Consider the following 20878-nt stretch of genomic DNA (forward strand, 5'->3'; position numbering starts at 1 on the left):
TTTGCATCTCCCCGATTTCCTCATAGATTGTAGTTTGCGAGTATCAGGACCCTCACTCCTTTTGGTATCTGATTTACCCACCTCTTCAGACAAGCCTACAACCTGCAGCTACCACCGATCGACCAAACCGCTGCATGACCATCTCTACCCTCACCTACTGTATTCTCACCCATCCCTTGTAGATTGTGAGCCCTCGCGGGCAGGGTCCTCATTCCTCCTGTACCAGTTATGACTTGTATTGTTTAAGATTATTGTACTTGTTTTCATTATGTATACCCCTCCTCACATGTAAAGCGCCATGGAATAAATGGCGCTATAACAATAAATAATAATAATAATAATAATAATAATGTGTTACTTTGATGTTTTATTGTCTGTACAAGCCCCCTCTAAAATGTAAAGTGTTGCAGAATATGTTGGTGCTATAAAAATAAAATAATAATTATTAAGAAATGTTTGACATTCTAGAGATATTTTTGATGTGTGGGTGACATAAGTGAGTAAGTGATTGAATATTGGATGTGGGGAGTGGAGGAAAGATCTGAGTAAAATATAACCCCAAGACGGACGAGGCGTGTTGCTGGGGAGTAATGAACCACAAAAGGAAATGGCAATATTGGGTTTGAGAAGGTTAGTGGAGAGGGGAAACACAAGGAGTTCAGTTTTTGTCTTTCCGCTATCTAAAACTGAATCTGTAAATCACTGGTACTTTGTAGTAATGCAGACATAATGTCAGGAGACGATGTGTATAAATGGGTGTCATCAGCATAGATATGGAACTGAAAACCAAATCGACTGATGGTTTGTCCAGGGGCAGTGTATAGGGAGAAGAGGTGGGGGCCAAGGACTGAGCCCTGAGGTACCCGAACAGTACGGGGACAAGGAGAGGAAGAGAAGCCAGCAAAACATACAGTAAAGTAGCAGTCAGAGAGGTAGGAGGAGAACCAAGAGAGAGCAATATCTTTGAGCCGGATAGAGCAGAGCATAGTGAGGAGGAGCTGGAGATCCACAGTGTCAAATGTTGTAGAAAGATCCTGGAGAATCAGCATGGGGTAGTGACTAGGGTTGAGCGACCTTGACCTTTTTAGAGTCGAGCCGTGTTTCGCGAAACCCGACTATCTTAGAAGTCGAGTCGAGTGGAATCGGCCGATTATCGCGAAAAGTCGGGTATCACCCGAAACACGAAACCCAATGCAAGTCAATGGGGGAGCATAGTCGGCAGTGAGTGGAGGCTAGGAAAACACCTACACTGCCCATTTTAATGGCAAAAACATCCATTCTTGTTACTGAAGCTTGTCAATCGTAATTTAGCTTATAATAATTGGAAGGCATTTGAAATTGGGGCTCATTTGGCTAAACTTGTGGGGGGTAGGGCTGGTTCAAGTAATTAGTGGGCCCAGTAAATCTGTGGAGCAGGGAGAGGTAAGTATTTCAACTTTGCAAGTGCTGTGATCCTGAGCAAGCAGGGGGGGCCCACTCGTTGGCATTGGCACTGGCACAGGGCCCCTCAAAGTACAGCGGTGTGTTTGCACGGCGGGGGCGCCTCCCACCGGCAGCAACACTTTTGCATACTATGAGAGGCCCTGTGCCAGTGACGTCGCCAACTAGTATTCCTCCCCCCACCTGATGAAGGAACCTGCACTTTCATCTGCACCTTCCTCTTTGTCCCCGTGTAAGGTGGTATGGTATGCGGGAAGAGGAACCTGACTTTCAGCAGGGTCACAATCTTGCTGTGTAGCGTGCATGGGGAATTTTGCGTTATGGGTCAATGTACCAGCAGACTCATCTATCACTGGCTGGGCAATGGGCAGGATGAGGAGGAAACACAGATATAGGCCCAAAGAATAAAGTGGGCTAAATGCAGTTAAAAATTGGTAACACAGGACTAACCAGGGGGCATTGCAGTGGAGGACAACTGGAATGAGAGGCTGACACAGAGAGTAGGCCCAAATCAGTAAGTAGTCGAAATGCAGTTCAAAATTGGCAACCGTAGTAAACAGGCGGCACAGCTTTGTTCAGTGGAGGAGAACAGCAAGGAGTGGCAGACACCGATAGTAGGCCCCAACCCAACTAGTAGGCCAAATGCAGTCTAATATTAACAACTACTTAATGAGAGCCTGAAAATGGAATTTCAGGACAGGAAACCAGGAGAACAGCAAGGAGTGGCAGACACTGTTAGTAGGCCCCAAACCAACTAGTACGCCAAATGCAGTTGTTCCATTTAACCACTATTTAACAAGAGCCTGAAGATAGAAGCTCAGGAAAGGCAACCTGGAGAACACCTTGGAGTGGAACACACCGTCTCTACACCCCATACCCAATTTGTAGGCCTAATGCAGTGTAGTTTCCAACAACTACTAAACGAGAGCAAGAAGATCGAAGCAATGGAGAGGAAACCTGGGGAACACCTTGGAGTGTAACACACCATCTCTCTACACCCCATACCCAATTTGTAGGCCTAATGCAGTGTAGTTTCCAACAACTACTAAACGAGAGCATGAAGATCGAAGCAATGGAGAGGAAACCTGGGGAACACCTTGGAGTGCAACACACCATCTCTCTACACCCCATACCCAATTTGTAGGCCTAATGCAGCGTAGTTTCCAACAACTACTAAACGAGAGCCTGAAGATAGAAGCTCAGGAAAGGCAACCTGGAGAACACCTTGGAGTGGAACACACCGTCTCTACACCCCATACCCAATTTGTAGGCCTAATGCAGTGTAGTTTCCAACAACTACTAAACGAGAGCAAGAAGATCGAAGCAATGGAGATGAAACCTGGGGAACACCTTGGAGTGTAACACACCATCTCTCTACACCCCATACCCAATTTGTAGGCCTAATGCAGCGTAGTTTCCAACAACTACTAAACGAGAGCATTAAGATCGAAGCAATGGCGAGGAAACCTGGGGAACACCTTGGAGTGGAACACATCATCTCTCTACACCCCATACCCATTTTGTAGGCCTAATGCAGTGTAGTTTTCTACAACTACTAAACGAGAGTCGGAAGACCGAAGCAATGTGGACGAAACCTGGGGAACACCTTGGGGCGGCAGACACCGTTAGTAGGCCCTACCAAATTTGTACCCCCAATGCAGTTTTAAAATTCCTAGAGGCTGAAAACAAGACTATTGACGCTCAGCTTTTTTCAAAGGAACACAGCTGAATTGAGTGGCGCAGACAGACACAGGTAGTAGGCCTTAAACCAAAAAATGTGGTTCACTGCAGCTTAAAAAAGGTTACAGGGGTACACAGGCAGTATTGCTCTGGGCAGTGGAGGACAATTTCAATAGTGGACCGCAGACAGACTTTGTACGCCTACTATTAAAAAAAGGATGCTCTATATGCAATAAAAAATAGGTTCCAGGGGTACACGGGCAGCAGTGGTCTGGTCAGTGTAGGAGTAGTAGAAAGAACGGGCCGCAGACAGGCTTCGAAGGCCTAACATAAAAAAATATTGGACTGTAGGCACTTTAACATTGGTTCCAGGGGTACACGGGCAGCAGTAGACTGGTCAGTGTAGTAGTAGTAGAAAGAACGGTCCGCAGACAGGCTTCGAAGGCCTAACATAATAAAATGGGCTGGCTGTAGGCAATTTAAAATTGGTTCCAGGGGTACACGGGCAGCAGTAGACAGGTCATTGGAGGCCTAGTGGAAGGAGGGACCGCAGACAGGCTTCGAAGGCCTAACATAATAAGATTGGACAGGCTGTAGGCACTTTATAATTGGTTCCAGGGGTACACGGGCAGCAGTAGACAGGTCAGTGGAGGCCTAGTGGAAGGAGGGACCGCAGACAGGCTTCGAAGGCCTAACATAATAAAATTGGACAGGCTGTAGGCACTTTATAATTGGTTCCAGGGGTACACGGGCAGCAGGAGACAGGTCAGTGGAGGCCTAGTGGAAGGAGGGACCGCAGACAGGCTTCGAAGGCCTAACATAATAAAATGGGCTGGCTGTAGGCAATTTAAAATTGGTTCCAGGAGTACACGGGCAGCAGTAGACAGGTCAGTGTAGTAGTAGTTGAAAGGAGGGACCGCAGACAGGCTTCGAAGGCCTAACATAATAAAATGGGCTGGCTGTAGGCAATTTAAAATTGGTTCCAGGGGTAGACGGGCAGCAGTGGTCTGGTCAGCGGAGGCCGATTGTAATGAGTGTCTGCCAGTTAGTAGTCCAAAACAATAAATAAATGTGAAAGTCTCGCATTAAAACAAAGCGAAAACACTAAAGGGTGCAATCATTAGGTTCAGGGGTGGGATCCTCTGCGTAGTTTCAGACCTACTAATTTAGCGCAAAGTATTTACTGTGGTAAATAGAGGACACTGCCCCTGACTATGTTAAGTACCATCATACATGTCAACACAATGGTATTGTCAGTGGCAGGAATGGAAGGATGTCAGCACATAGACTAAACATTGGTGGAAGTGTGAGAGATAACTGTGGAAGTGGTAGAGCAATGTTTGACCTGGGGTTGGGTGAACTCTCTAGTGGCCGGTGGTACAGGCCCAGGGCCCCTCATGTTACAACAGTGTGTCTGACGTTGGGTGCGCACCACCACCGCCAGAGACACTTTATTGTACTATGAGGGACCCAGTGGCAGTGCCGTCGACCAAAAGCGGGCACACCCACCTCTTCAGACAAACAGCACTCTCACGGGTGCTTGCGCCAAGTCGCGATACCACGGCCCTGTGTGGGGAGTTTGGCCATTTAGGGAGGTGTAAACATGTCGTATGCTGGACAATCAGCTGCAGCAAATTAGACATTAGAAAAGTAATTCACAGTAGTCCACAGGCAAGAGCTTTTCATAGGAAAGCTAGGTGTCGGCCGGGCAAGGTGGGGCAAAAGAATTCGAAATCCAGTTGTGGTTCATTTTAATGAATGTTAGATCATCAACATTTTGGGTAGCCAGACGAGTCCTTTTTTTCGGTTAATATTGATAGGACACTAGCTGCCGGGCAAGCAAGCTCCTGCAATGCATATTCTGCCAATTCTGGCCAGGTGTCTAATTTTGATGCCCAGTAATCAAATGGGAATGACGGTTGAGGGAGAACATCGATAAGGGATGAAAAATAGTTAGTAACCATACTGGCCAAATGTTGTCTCCTGTCACTTTCAATTGATGCAGCAGTACCTGTCCTGTCTGCGGTCATAGCAAAATCACTCCACAACCTGGTCAGAAAACCCCTCTGTCCAACGCCACTTCTGATGTGTGCACCCCTAACACTCCTGGTCTGCTGCCCCCTGGAGCTCGTGTGAGAACGATCACGTGCGCTGTGTGCTGGGAATGCCTGAAGCAAACGGTCAACAAGAGTTGATTGTTTGGTTGCTAATATTAGTTCCAAGTTCTCATGTGGCATTATATTTTGCAATTTGCCTTTATAGCGTGGATCAAGGAGGCAGGCCAACCAGTAATCGTCATCGTTCATCATTTTAGTAATGCGTGTGTCCCTTTTGAGGATACGTAAGGCATAATCCGCCATGTGGGCCAAAGTTCCAGTTGTCAAATCTGCGGTTGTGATTGTTTGAGGGGCAGTTTCAGGCAAATCTACGTCACTTGTGTCCCTCAAAAAACCAGAACCCGGCCTTGCCACGCAACCAATTTCCAGTGCCCCCGGGAAAGCTTACTCATTAAAAATATACTCATCCCCATCATCCTCCTCGTCCTCCACCTCCTCTTCGCCTGCTACCTCGTCCTGTACACTGCCCTGACCAGACAATGGCTGACTGTCATCAAGGCTTTCCTCTTCCTCTGGTGCAGACGCCTGATCCTTTATGTGCGTCAAACTTTGCATCAGCAGACACATTAGGGGGATGCTCATGCTTATTATGGCGTTGTCTGCACTAACCAGCCGTGTGCATTCCTCAAAACACTGAAGGACTTGACACATGTCTTGTATCTTCGACCACTGCACACCTGACAACTCCATGTCTGCCATCCTACTGCCTGCCAGTGTATGTGTATCCTCCCACAAAAACATAACAGCCCGCCTCTGTTGGCACAGTCTCTGAAGCATGTGCAGTGTTGAGTTCCACCTTGTTGCAACGTCTATGATTAGGCGATGCTGGGGAAGGTTCAAAGACCGCTGATAGGTCTGCATACGGCTGGAGTGTACAGGCGAACGTCGGATATGTGAGCAAAGTCCACGCACTTTGAGGAGCAGGTCGGAGAACCCTGGATAAGTTTTCAATAAGCACTGCACCACCAGGTTTAAGGTGTGAGCCAGGCAAGGAATGTGTTTCAGTTGGGAAAGGGAGATGGCAGATATGAAATTCCTTCCGTTATCACTCACTACCTTGCCTGCCTCAAGATCTACTGTGCCCAGCCACGACTGCGTTTCTTGTTGCAAGAACTCGGACAGAACTTCCGCGGTGTGTCTGATGTCGCCCAAACACTTCATAGCCAATACAGCCTGCTGACGCTTGCCAGTAGCTGCCCCATAATGGGACAACTGGTGTGCAACAGTGTCAGCTGCCGATGGAGTGGTTGGCCAACTGCGGTCTGTGGAAGAGCTGTCGCTTCTGCAGGAGGACGAGGAGGATGAGGAGGGGGTGCGAACGCCTACAGCCAACTGTTTCCTAGACCGTGGGCTAGGCACAACTGTCCCGAAATTGATGTCCCCTGTGGACCCTGCATCCACCACATTCACCCAGTGTGCCGTGATGGACACGTAACGTCCCTGGCCATGCCTACTGGTCCATGCATCTGTAGTCAGGTGCACCTTTGTACTCACAGATTGCCTGAGTGCATGGACGATGCGCTGTTTAACATGCTGGTGCAGGGCTGGGATGGCTTTTCTGGAAAAAAAGTGTCGACTGGGTAGCTCGTAGCATGGTTCAGCGTACTCCATCAGGGCTTTGAAAGCTTCGCTTTCAACTAACTTGTAGGTCATCATCTCTAACGAGATTAGTCTAGCTATGTGGGCGTTAAAACCCTGTGTACGCGGATGCGAGGATAAGTACTTCCTTTTTCTAACCAGAGTCTCATGTAGGGTGAGCTGGACTGGAGAGCTGGAGATCGTGGAACTTGCGGGTGTGCCGGTGGACATGGCAGACTGAGAGACTGTTGGAGACGGTATTGTTTCCGCCGGTGCCCTAGATGCAATATTTCCTCCTACAAAACTGGTGATTCCCTGACCCTGACTGCTTTTGGCTGGCAAAGAAACCTGCACAGATACTGCCGGTGGTGCGGAAAATGGTGGCCTTACAGTGACGGAAGGGATGTTGCGTTGCTGACTAGCTTCATTGGCCGAGGGTGCTACAACCGTAAGGGACGTTTGGTAGTTAGTCCAGGCTTGAAAATGCATGGTGGTTAAATGTCTATGCATGCAACTTGTATTGAGACTTTTCAGATTCTGACCTCTGCTTAAGCTAGTTGAACATTTTTGACAGATGACTTTGCGCTGATCAATTGGATGTTGTTTAAAAAAATGCCAGACTGCACTCTTTCTAGCATCGGATACCTTTTCAGGGATTGCAGACTGAGCTTTAACCGGATGGCCACGCTGTCCTCCAACAGGTTTTGGCTTTGCCACGCGTTTTGGGCCAGATACGGGCCCGGCAGATGGAACCTGTTGCGATGTTGATGCCTGCTGCGGCCCCTCCTCCACCTCCGCTTCTGAACTACTGCCGCCTGCACCCTGTTCCCCCAATGGCTGCCAATCGGGGTCAACAACTGGGTCATCTATTACCTCCTCTTCTAGCTCGTGTGCAACTTCGTCCGTGTCACCGTGTCGGTCGGTGGTATAGCGTTCGTGATGGGGCAACATAGTCTCATCAGGGTCTGATTGTGGATCAGTACCCTGAGAGGGCAATGTTGTGGTCTGAGTCAAAGGACCAGCATAGTAGTCTGGCTGTGGCTGTGCATCAGTGCACTCCATGTCAGAATCTACTTGTAATGGGCATGGCCTGTTAAGTGTTTCACTTTCTAAGCCAGGGACGGTATGTGTAAAGAGCTCCATGGAGTAACCCGTTGTGTCGCCTGCTGCATCCTTCTCTCTTGTTGTTGTTTTTGCTGAAGAGGACCAGGAAGCGACTTGTCCCTGACCGTGAACATCCACAAGCGACGCGCTGCTTTTACATTTACCAGTTTCAGAAGAGGAGGCAAAAGAGCTAGAGGCTGAGTCTGCAAGGTAAGCCAAAACTTGCTGTTGCTGCTCCGGCTTTAAAAGCGGTTTTCTTACTCCCAGAAAAGAGAGCGTTCGAGGCCTTGTGTAGCCAGACGACGAACCTGGCTCCACAGCTCCAGACTTAGGTGGAATATTTTTTTTCCCACGACCACCTGATGCTCCACTACCACTACCATCATTACCAGCTGACAATGAACGCCCACGGCCACGACCTCTTGCACCAGACTTCCTCATTGTTTTAAAAACTTAACCAAAGTAACTTTATTTGTTGCTGTCAAACAACTTACACGGTGACCTATAACTTCAGTATGATTTCAATATCCCTTTACAGGTTGTTGAGACCACAAGGAAAATCAGGCACAATGTTACATACTCTGTCTTCTGTGGCACCAAATCACAGAGATGCCACACACGCAGGACTGTCACTCAAGCACAAATGTCAATATTAATCTCCCACCTTTTTTTTTTTTTTTTCAGGGAGACTTTAGAAACAAAATAAAATAAAATGATTTTTTCAGGAAGAATTTAGAAACCAAATAAAATAAAATGATTTTTTCAAGGACAATTTAGAAACCAAATAAAAAAAAAAAAAAAAAAGCTTTCTATGGCCCACTGAGTGAGAGATGGCACACACAGGAGTCAGGAGTGGCACACAAGCCCTGAGGCCAATATTTTTCTCCCACTGATTGATGTAGTGATTTTTTCAGGTAGATTTTAGAACCTAAATCAAGCAAAAAAATAAATAGGCTTTCTATGGCCCACTGAGTGAGAGATGGCACACACAGGAGTCAGGAGTGGCACACAAGCCCTGAAGCCAATATTTTTCTCCCACTGATTGATGTAGTGATTTTTTCAGGTAGATTTTAGAACCCAAATCAAGCAAAAAAATAAATAGGCTTTCTATGGCCCACTGAGTGAGAGATGGCACACACAGGAGTCAGGAGTGGCACACAAGCCCTGAGGCCAATATTTTTCGCCCACTGATTGATGTAGTGATTTTTTCAGGTAGATTTTAGAACCCAAATCAAGCAAAAAAATAAATAGGCTTTCTATGGCCCACTGAGTGAGAGATGGCACACACAGGAGTCAGGAGTGGCACACAAGCCCAGAGGCCAATATTTATCTCCCACTGATTGATGTAGTGATTTTTTCAGGTAGATTTTAGAACCCAAATCAAGCAAAAAAATAAATAGGCTTTCTATGGCCCACTGAGTGAGAGATGGCACACACAGGAGTCAGGAGTGGCACACAAGCCCTGAGGCCAAAATTTTTCTCCCACTGATTGATGTAGTGATTTTTTCAGGTAGATTTTAGAACCCAAATCAAGCAAAAAAATAAATAGGCTTTCTATGGCCCACTGAGTGAGAGATGGCACACACAGGAGTCAGGAGTGGCACACAAGCCCAGAGGCCAATATTTATCTCCCACTGATTGATGTAGTGATTTTTTCAGGTAGATTTTAGAACCCAAATCAAGCAAAAAAATAAATTGGCTTTCTATGGCCCACTGAGTGAGAGATGGCACACACAGGGATGGCACTCTAGCAGAAATGCCAATCTTAATCTCCCACAAAAAAAAAAAAAAAAAGAGGGACTGTCCTACAATTACTATCTCCCTGCAGTAATCTCAGCCAGGTATGGCAGGCAGCAATAAGGAGTGGACTGATGCACAAATTAAATAAAAAGTGTGGACAAACAAAAAAGATAGCTGTGCAGAAAGGAAGGAACAAGAGGATTTGTGCTTTGAAAAAAGCAGTTGGTTTGCACAGCGGCGTACACACAGCAATGCAGCTATCAGGGAGCCTTCTAGGGCAGCCCAATGAGCTACAGCGCTGAGGAAGAAAAAAATGTAGCTTCCACTATCCCTGCACACCGAAGGTGGTGTTGGACAGTGCAAATCGCTACAGCACAAGCGGTTTGGTGGTTAATGGACCCTGCCTAACGCTATCCCTGCTTCTGACGAAGCGGCAGCAACCTCTCCCTAGGCTCAGATCAGCAGCAGTAAGATGGCGGTCGGCGGGAACGCCCCTTTATAGCCCCTGTGACGCCGCAGACAGCAAGCCAATCACTGCAATGCCCTTCTCTAAGATGGTGGGGACCAGGACCTATGTCATCACGCTGCCCACACTCTGCATTCACCTTCATTGGCTGAGAAATGGCGCTTTTCGCGTCATTGAAACACGACTTTGGCGCGAAAGTCGCATACCGCATGGCCGACCCCGCACAAGGGTCGGATCGGGTTTCATGAAACCCGACTTTGCCAAAAGTCGGCGACTTTTGAAAATGAACGACCCGTTTCGCTCAACCCTAGTAGTGACCATTAGATTTAGCTGTTAGTAGATAATTAAAGACTTTAGTAAAGGTAACGTCACATTAAGCGACGCTGCAGGGCTGCGCTTAGTAACCCGATGTTTACCCTTGTTACCAGCGTAAACGTAAAAAACAAACAAACACTACATACTTACCTTCCGCTGTCTGTCCTCCGGCGCTGTGCTTCTCTGCACTGACTGTGAGCGTCAGCCGGAAAGCAGAGCGGTGACGTCACCGCTGTGCTCTGCTTTCCGGCTGGCCGGCGCTCACAGTGCAGAGAAGCACAGCGCCGGAGGACAGACAGCGGAATGTAAGTATGTAGTGTTTGTTTGTTTTTTACGTTTACGCTGGTAACAAGGGTAAACATCGGGTTACTAAGCGCGCCCCTGCGCTTAGTAACCCGATGTTTACCCTGGTTACCAGTGAAGACATCGCTGAATCGGTGTCACACACGCCGATTCAGCGATGTCTGCGAGAGATCCAGCGACGAAGCAAAGTTCTGGATTTTCTTCGCCGACCAACGATGGCACAGCAGGATCCTGATCGCTGCTGCCTGTCAAACTGAACGATATCGCTAGCCAGGACGCTGCAACGTCACGGATTGCTAGCGATATCGTATCGTTCAGTGTGAAGTTACCTTTAGGGCAATTTCAGTAGACTGGAAAGAGTGGAAATCAGATAGCAAAGGTTCAAGAAGAGAGTTATCTGAGAGATAGCGGAATATACAGGAGAGGACCAAATATTCCCGAAGTTTAGAAATGAAGGGGAGATAAGAGACAAGTCTATAGCAGGCACGCAGTTCAGGTTGAGGGATGGTACTTGGAAGTAATTGGTGTATGCTAGCATGTTTAAAGAATGAAGGAATGATACCAGATGAGAAAGAGAGGTTAAATATTTTAGTTAGGTGAGTGGTGACAGCGAAGGAAAAGGGACTACAGGAGATGTGAGGATATGGGGTCATTGGTGCTAGAAGATGTGAGGAGCCTGTTAAAGTCTTCCGTGACTGTTCCAAAGACCTAAAGTGAGCTAGATGCAGTGCTTAGGAGAATGCATAACGTTAGTGGATTGGGAGAAAATTTCCTGTCGGATGTGGTCAATTTTTTCTTTAAAATAATTGGTCAGATAGTCATTGCTGAGGTTGCTATTAGGGTCCTCCACTCTTGGACTGAGGAGGGAAAAAATATCAGAGTGGTTTAGCATTGTTGTATAGTGAGGTGATGAGGGTGTTGAAGTAGGTTTGTTTGAAGCGGTGAAGGGCAGAGGTATATGTTTTAAGCATAATATTATATAATGGGTGAAATCTTAGACCAGATTGGATTTTTTCCCAGAGACGTTCGGCGCACCTGGAGCACCACTGGAGAAAACATGTTTGCAGTATGTTCCAGGGTTGTCGCAGTCTGTGCAGAGTTGTTCTATGTGTAGGAGGCGCAGCTTCATCCAGGGTATTTTGCAGTTTTTCTTTATAATATTTTAGTGCAGAGTCAGGACATGAGAGGGAAGATATTGAGGCCAATTATAACTGCAAATTCTTCATGAATTTCTGGCTATTAATGACATGTACATTATATGTACAGTTAGGTCCATATATATTTGGACAGAGACAACATTTTTCTAATTTTGGTTATAGACATTACCACAATGAATTTTAAGCAAAACAATTCAGATGCAGTTGCAATTCAGACTTTCAGCTTTCATTTGAGGGTATCCACATTAAAAGTGCATGAAGGGTTTAGGAGTTTCAGCTTCTTAACATGTGCCACCCTGTTTTTAAAGGGGCCAAAAGTAATTGGACAGATTCAATAATTTGAAATAAAATGTTCATTTTTAGTACTTGGTTGAAAACCCTTTGTTGGCAATGACTGCCTGAAATCTTGAACTCATGGACATCACCAGACGCTGTGTTTCTTCCTTTTTGATGCTCTGCCAGGCCTTCGCTGCGGTGGTTTTAAGTTGCTGCTTGTTTGTGGGCCTTTCTGTCTGAAGTTTAGTCTTTAACAAGTGAAATGCTGCTCAATTGGGTTGAGGTCAGGTGACTGACTTGGCCACTCAAGAATATTCCACTTCTTTGCTTTAATAAACTCCTGGGTTGCTTTGGCTCTATGTTTTGGGTCATTGTCCATCTGTAGTATGAAACTACGACCAATCAGTTTGGCTACATTTGGTTGGATCTGAGCACACAGTATGACTCTGAATACCTCAGAATTCATTTGGCTGCTTCTGTCCTATGTCACATCATCAATAAACACTAGTGACCCAGTGCCACTGACAGCCATGCATGCCCGCGCCATCACACTGCCTCCGCCGGGTATTACAGATGATGTGGTAATGTCCTTCAAAAAGAACCTGAAGACCCACCTCTTCCGACAAGCCTACAACCTGCAGTAACCACCGATTGACCAAACCGCTGCACGGCCAGCTCTACCCTCACCTACTGTATCCTCACCCATCCCTTGTAGATTGTGAGCCCTCGCGGGCAGGGTCCTCTCTCCTCCTGTACCAGTTGTGACTTGTATTTTTCAAGATTATTGTACTTGTTTTATTATGTATACCCCTCCTCACATGTAAAGCGCCATGGAATAAATGGCGCTATAATAATAATAAATAATAATAATAATAATAATAATGTGGTATGCTTTGGATCATGAGCTGCACCACGCCTTCACCATACTTTTCTCTTTCCATCATTCTGGTAGAGGTTGATCTTGGTTTCATCTGTCCAAAGAATGTTCTTCCAGAACTGTGCTGGCTTATTTAGATGTTTTTTAGCAAAGTCCAGTCTAGCCTCTTTATTCTTGATGCTTATGAGTGTCTTGCACCGCGCAGTGAACCCTCTGTATTACTTTCATGCAGTCTTCTCTTTATGGTAGATTTGGATATTGATACGCCGACCTCCTGGAGAGTGTTGGTCACTTGGTTGGCTGTTGTGAAGTGGTTTCTCTTCACCATGGAGATTATTCTGCAATCATCCACCACTGTTGTCTTCTGTGGGCACCCAGGTCTTTTTGCATTGATGAGTTCACCAGTGCTTTCTTTCTTTCTCAGGATGTACCAAACTGTAGATTTTGCGACTCCTAATATTGTAGCAATTTATCGGATGGTTTTTTTTCTGTTTTCACAGCTTAAGGATGGCTTGTTTCACCTGCATGGAGAGCTCCTTTGACCGCATATTTACTTCACAGCAAAACCTTCCAAATGCAAGCACCACACCTCAAATCAACTCCAGGCCTTTTATCTGCTTAAATGAGAATGACATAACGAAGGGATTGCCCACACCTGTCCATGAAATAGCCTTGGAATCAATTGTCCAATTACTTTTGGTCCCTTTAAAAACAGGATGGCACATGTTAAGGAGCTGAAACTCCTAAACCCTTCATCCAATTTTAATGTGGATACCCTCAAATGAAAGCTGAAAGTCTGAACTTCAACTGCATCTAAATTGTTTTGTTTAAAATTCATTGTGGTAATGTCTATAACCAAAATTATAAAAATGTTGTCTCTGTCCAAATATATATGGACCTAACTGTATATTCCTATAAGTGTGGGTGACAATTCTTGATAAAGAATGAAAGAAGGTTGTGACCAGAGAGCGAGAGAGGAAAGTTAGTAAAATCATTTACTGAGCAGAGTCAGGAGAAGATCAGGTCCAGCATATTCCTGTCTTCACGTGTACAAGAATTATTACATTTGTGAAAAGCCGATAGAGGAGGTTAGAGAAAGAAAATGAGCGGCAGATGGGGAGATGGGATCAATAGGGATGTTTAAGTCCCTCATGATTAGAGTGGGAATGACACAGGATAGAACGTGTGTAAGGGTACCGTCACACAGTGGCACTTTGATCGCTAGGACGGCACGATCCGTGACGTTCCAGCGATATCGTTACGATCTCGCTGTGTCTGACACGCTACTGCGATCAGGGACCCCGCTGAGAATCGTACGTCGTAGCAGATCGTTTGAAACTTTCTTTTGTCGCTGGATCTCCCGCTGACATCGCTGAATCGGCGTGTGTGACGCCGATCCAGCGATGTCTTCACTGGTAACCAGGGTAAACATCGGGTTACTAAGCGCAGGGCCGCGCTTAGTAACCCGATGTTTACCCTGGTTACCAGCGTAAACGTAAAAAAACAAACACTACATACTTACCTTCAGCTGTCTGTCCCCGGCGCTCTGCTTCTCTGCACTCCTCTTGCATCCTGTGTCAGCGCCGGCCAGCCGGAAAGCAGAGCGGTGACGTCACCGCTCTGCTTTCCGGCTGACCGGCGCTGACAGTGCAGAGGAAAGCAGAGCGCCGGAGGACAGACAGCTGAAGGTAAGTATGTAATGTTTGTTTTTTTAACGTTTAGGCTGGTAACCAGGGTAAACATCGGGTTACTAAGCGCGGCCCTGCGCTTAGTAACCGGATGTTTACTGTTGTGAATTCCGCTCTTGGGCTCCCTCCGGTGGTTGTAAGTGGAATGGCTGCTCCTTGGATTTAGCAGTCTGCAGCTGCTTCCACTGATTGTCTCTCTGCTCGGCTATTTATGCCTGGCTCTTCCTTTCAGCCAGTGCCACTTGTCAATGGTTCCTGGTTGGATTCACATCTCTCTTGGATTTCCCTGATATCCTGACCAGTTCAGCAAAGATAAGTCCTTTCTTTGCTCTTTTCTGTCCACATGTTGTGGACTTATTCGTTCTGTGCATTCTATGTTTTGTCCAGCTTGTCAGTATGGATTAACTCAGTTAAGCTGGAAGCTCTGGGAAGCAGATTTACCCTCCACACCTTTAGTCAGGTGTGGAGATTTTTGTAAACTCTGTGTGGATTTTTGTAGTTTTTAATAGTGACCGCGCAGTATTCCGTCCTGTCCTATCTATCTAGCTAGACTGGCCTCCTGTGCTACATCCTAGTTTCATTCTACCTATGTCTTTTCCCTCTCCACTCACAGTCATTACTTGTGGGGGGCTATCTATCCTTTGGGGATTTTCTCTGAGGCAAGATAGTTTTCCTGTTTCTATCTTTAGGGGTAGTTAGTTCTCATGCTGTGACGAGGTGCCTAGGGAGTGACAGGAGCATCCCACGGCTACTTCTAGTGTTGTGTTGAGCTTAGGGACTGCGGTCAGTACAGGTACCACCTCCTTCAGAGCTCGTCCCATGTTGCTCCTAAACCACCAGATCATAACCGTACAAGTGGCCAAAAATGAATTAAATGCATCTCAAAAGAAGGAAAAAAAAATTCTGAGCCATTTTTTTTTCTGTGCTCTGTTTTGTCTTTTTTTTCCTCCTGATCTCTGGGTGGTTCAGGATTTATGCTCTGGCATGGATGTTCAGGGTTTGTTTTCTCGTGTGGATCAACTTGCTGCAAGAGTACAGAGTATCCAAGATTATGTTGTCCAGACTCCGGCTTTGGAGCCTAAAATTCCTGCTCCTGATTTGTTTTTTGGGGACAGATCCAAGTTTTTGAACTTTAAAAATAACTGCAAATAGTTTTTTGCTTTGAAACCCCGTTCTTCTGGTGATCCCATTCAGCAAGTTAAAATCATCATATCCTTGCTGCGTGGTGACCCTGAGGACTGGGCATTCTCCCTTGAATCAGGGGATCCGGCATTGCTGAATGTAGATGCATTTTTTCAAGCGCTCGGATTATTGTATGACGAACCTAATTCTGTGGATCATGCAGAAAAAACCCTGTTGGCCCTGTGTCAAGGTCAGGAAGCGGCAGAATTATACTGCCAGAAATTTAGGAAATGGTCTGTGCTCACTAAATGGAATGAGGATGCTCTGGCTGCTATTTTCAGAAAAGGTCTTTCTGAAGCCCTTAAAGATGTTATGGTGGGCTTCCCTACGCCTGCTGGTTTGAGCGAATCTATGTCTCTAGCCATTCATATTGATCGGCGTCTGCGTGAGCGCAAAGCTGTGCACCATATGGCAGTGTCCTCTGAGCAGAGTCCTGAGCCTATGCAATGTGATAGGATTTTGACTAGAACAGAACGGCAGGAATTCAGATGTCAGAATAGGCTGTATTTTTACTGTGGTGATTCTGCTCATGTTATTTCCGATTGCCCTAAGCGTACTAAGAGGGTCGCTAGGTCTGTTACCATCAGTACTGTACAGCCTAAATTTCTTTTATCTGTGACCCTGATTTGCTCATTGTCGTCCTTTTCTGTCATGGCATTTGTGGATTCAGGCACCGCCCTGAACTTAATGGACTTAGAATTTGCCAGGCGCTGTGGTTTTTCCTTGCAGCCTTTGCAGAGCCCTATTCCTTTGAGGGGCATTGATGCTACACCATTGGCCAAGGATAAACCTCAGTACTGGACGCAGATGACGATGTACATGGCTCGAGCACATCAGGAAGATTGCCGTTTTCTGGTGTTGCATAACCTGCATGATGTTGTTGTACTGGGTTTTCCATGGTTACAGGAACATAATCCGGTGCTGGATTGGAAAACTATGTCTGTGACTAGTTGGGGTTGTCAAGGGGTACATAGTGACGTTCCTTTGATGTCAATTTCCTCTTCCCCCTCTTCTGAGGTCCCTGAGTTTTTGTCGGATTTCCAGGATGTATTTGATGAGCCCAAGTCCAGTTCCCTTCCTCCACATAGGGACTGTCATTGTGCTATTAACTTGATTCCAGGTTGTAAGTTCCCTAGGGGCCGACTTTTCAATCTGTCTGTGCCAGAGCATGCCGCCATGCGGAGTTATGTTAAGGAATCTTTGGAGAAGGGGCATATTCGGCCGTCTTCATCACCATTGGGAGCGGGTTTCTTTTTTGTTGCTAAGAAGCATGGCTCCTTGAGACCCTGTATAGATTATCGTCTTCTTAATAAGATCACGGTCAAATTCCAATACCCCTTGCCTTTGCTTTCTGATTTGTTTGCTCAGATTAAGGGGGCTAGTTGGTTTACTAAGATTGACCTTCGAGGGGCATATAATCTTGTTCGTATTAAACAGGGTGACGAATGGAAAACTGCATTTAATACGCCCAAAGGCCATTTTGAATACCTCGTGATGCCATTCGGGCTCTCTAATGCTCCATCTGTGTTCCAATCTTTCATGCATGATATTTTCCGCAATTATCTTGATAAATTCATGGTTGTATATTTGGATGATATTTTGATTTTTTTCCGATGATTGGGAGTCTCATGTGAAGCAGGTCAGAATGGTATTCCAGATCCTTCGTGATAATGCTTTATTTGTGAAGGGATCTAAGTGCCTATTCGGAGTTCAGAAGGTCTCTTTTTTGGGTTTTATTTTTTCTCCCTTTTCTATGGAAATGGATCCTGTTAAGGTCCAAGCTATTCATGACTGGATTCAACCCACATCTGTGAAGAGCCTTCAAAAATTTTTGGGCTTTGCTAATTTCTATCGCCGTTTCATTGCCAACTTTTCCAGTGTGGTTAAGCCCCTTACTGATCTTACTGATTTGACGAAGAAAGGCGCTGATGTGACGAATTGGTCCTCTGCAGCTGTTGAGGCCTTTCGGGAGCTTAAACGTCGATTTACTTCTGCCCCTGTGTTGCGTCAGCCGGATGTTTCTCTTCCTTTCCAGGTTGAGGTTGACGCTTCTGAGATTGGGGCAGGGGCCGCTTTGTCTCAGAGGGATTCTGATGGTTCTTTGATGAAACCGTGTGCTTTTTTTCCAGAAAGTTTTCGCCTGCGGAACGCAATTATGATGTCGGCAATCGGGAGTTGTTGGCTATGAAGTGGGCGTTTAAGGAGTGGCGACATTGGCTTGAGGGAGCTAAGCACCGCGTTGTAGTCTTGACTGATCATAAGAATCTGATTTACCTCGAGTCGGCCAAGCGGCTGAATCCTAGACAGGCTCGATGGTCCCTGTTTTTCTCCCGTTTTGATTTTGTGGTCTCGTATCTTCCGGGATTCTAAGAATGTTAAGGCTGATGCCCTTTCTAGGAGTTTTTTGCCTGATTCTCCTGGAGTCCTTGAGCCGGTTGGAATTCTTAAGGAAGGGGTGATTCTTTCTGCCATCTCCCCTGATTTGCGGCGGGTGCTTCAGGAATTTCAGACTGATAAGCCTGACCGCTGTTCAGTGGGGAAGCTGTTTGTTCCTGATAGATGGACAAGTAAGGTAATTTCTGAGGTTCATTGTTCAGTGTTGGCTGGTCATCCTGGGATTTTTGGTACCAGAGATTTGGTTGCTAGGTCCTTTTGGTGGCCTTCCTTGTCGCGCGATGTGCATGCTTTTGTGCAGTCCTGTGGGACTTGCGCCCGGGCCAAGCCTTGCTGTTCCCGCGCTAGTGGGTTGCTTTTGCCTTTGCCGGTCCCTGAGAGGCCCTGGATGCATATTTTCATGGATTTTATTTCGGATCTTCCTGTTTCTCAGAAGATGTCTGTTATCTGGGTTGTTTGTGACCGGTTCTCTAAAATGGTCCATCTGGTACCTTTGCCTAAGTTGCCTTCCTCCTCAGATTTGGTTCCATTGTTTTTTCAGCATATGGTTCGTTTGCATGGCATTCCGGAGAATATTGTGTCTGACAGAGGTTCTCAGTTTGTCTCTAGGTTTTGGCGGGCCTTTTGTGCTAGGATGGGCATTGATTTGTCTTTTTCTTCGGCGTTTCATCCTCAGACTAATGGCCAAACTGAGCGAACTAATCAGACCTTGGAAACCTATTTGAGATGCTTTGTGTCTGCTGATCAGGATGATTGGGTGGCTTTCTTGCCGTTGGCCGAGTTTGCCCTTAATAATAGGGCTAGTTCGGCTACTTTGGTTTCACCTTTCTTTTGTAATTTTGGTTTTCATCCTCGTTTTTCTTCGGGGCAGGTTGAGCCTTCTGATTGTCCTGGTGTGGATTCTGTGGTGGACAGGCTGCAGCAGATTTGGACTCATGTGGTGGACAATTTGACGTTGTCTCAGGAAAAAGCTCAACGTTTTGCTAACCGCCGTCGGTGTGTTGGTCCCCGGCTTCGTGTGGGGGATTTGGTTTGGTTGTCTTCTCGTCATGTTCCTATGAAGGTTTCTTCCCCTAAGTTTAAGCCTCGGTTTATTGGTCCTTATAAGATTTCTGAAATTATCAATCCGGTGTCTTTTTGTTTGGCTCTTCCAGCCTCTTTTGCCATTCATAATGTTTTCCATAGATCTTTGTTGCGGAGATATGTGGTGCCCGTTGTTCCCTCGGTTGATCCTCCTGCCCCGGTGTTGGTTGAGGGAGAGTTGGAATATGAGGTTGAGAAAATTTTGGATTCTCGTTTTTCGAGGCGGAGGCTTCAGTATCTTGTCAAGTGGAAGGGTTATGGCCAGGAGGATAATTCTTGGGTTGTTGCATCCGATGTCCATGCCGCCGATTTGGTTTGTGCTTTTCACTTGGCTCGTCCTGATCGGCCTGGGGGCTCTGGTGAGGGTTCGGTGACCCCTCCTCAAGGGGGGGGGGGGTACTGTTGTGAATTCCGCTCTTGGGCTCCCTCCGGTGGTTGTAAGTGGCACTTTTGTGAGTTCTGCTCTTGGGCTCCCTCCGGTGGTTTTAAGTGGAATGGCTGCTCCTTGGATTTAGCAGACTGCAGCTGCTTCCACTGATTGTCTCTCTGCTCGGCTATTTATGCCTGGCTCTTCCTTTCAGCCAGTGCCACTTGTCAATGGTTCCTGGTTGGATTCACATCTCTCTTGGATTTCCCTGATATCCTGACCAGTTCAGCAAAGATAAGTCCTTTCTTTGCTCTTTTCTGTCCACATGTTGTGGACTTATTCGTTCTGTGCATTCTATGTTTTGTCCAGCTTGTCAGTATGGATTAACTCAGTTAAGCTGGAAGCTCTGGGAAGCAGATTTACCCTCCACACCTTTAGTCAGGTGTGGAGACTTTTGTAAACTCTGTGTGGATTTTTGTAGTTTTTAATACTGACCGCACAGTATTCCGTCCTGTCCTATCTATCTAGCTAGACTGGCCTCCTGTGCTACATCCTGGTTTCATTCTACGTATGTCTTTTCCCTCTCCACTCACAGTCATTACTTGTGGGGGGCTATCTATCCTTTGGGGATTTTCTCTGAGGCAAGTGTTGTGGATTCTGTTTTTGGGCTCCCTCTGGTGGTTACAGATGGTACTGGGTGACTTGTGTTCTCTGCGGTCTCTGGTGTCCACCTGTTCTATCAGGATATGGGAGTTTCCTATTTAACCTGGCTTTCTTGTCATTTCCTCGCCGGCGATCAATGTAATCAGTGTGTCTTGTTACCTCTGCTTTCCGCTTCAGTAATCTTCAGGACAAGCTAAGTTTTTGATTTTCCTGTTCCACGTTTTGCTTTATTTTTGTTTTAGTCCAGCTTGCAGTTATGTGATTCCTTGTTGCTGGTTGCTCTAGTGGGCTGATATTACTCCTCATGTTCCATGAGTTGGCACATGAGTTCAGGTAATTTCAGGATGGTTTTTTGTAGGGTTTTTCGCTGACCGCACAGTTCACTTTTGTATCCTCTGCTATCTAGTTTTAGCGGGCCTCATTTTGCTGAATCTGTTTTCATTACTAC

This window comes from Ranitomeya imitator, chromosome 5 (assembly GCF_032444005.1).
Source record: "Ranitomeya imitator isolate aRanImi1 chromosome 5, aRanImi1.pri, whole genome shotgun sequence".
Classification (NCBI taxonomy): domain Eukaryota; kingdom Metazoa; phylum Chordata; class Amphibia; order Anura; family Dendrobatidae; genus Ranitomeya; species Ranitomeya imitator.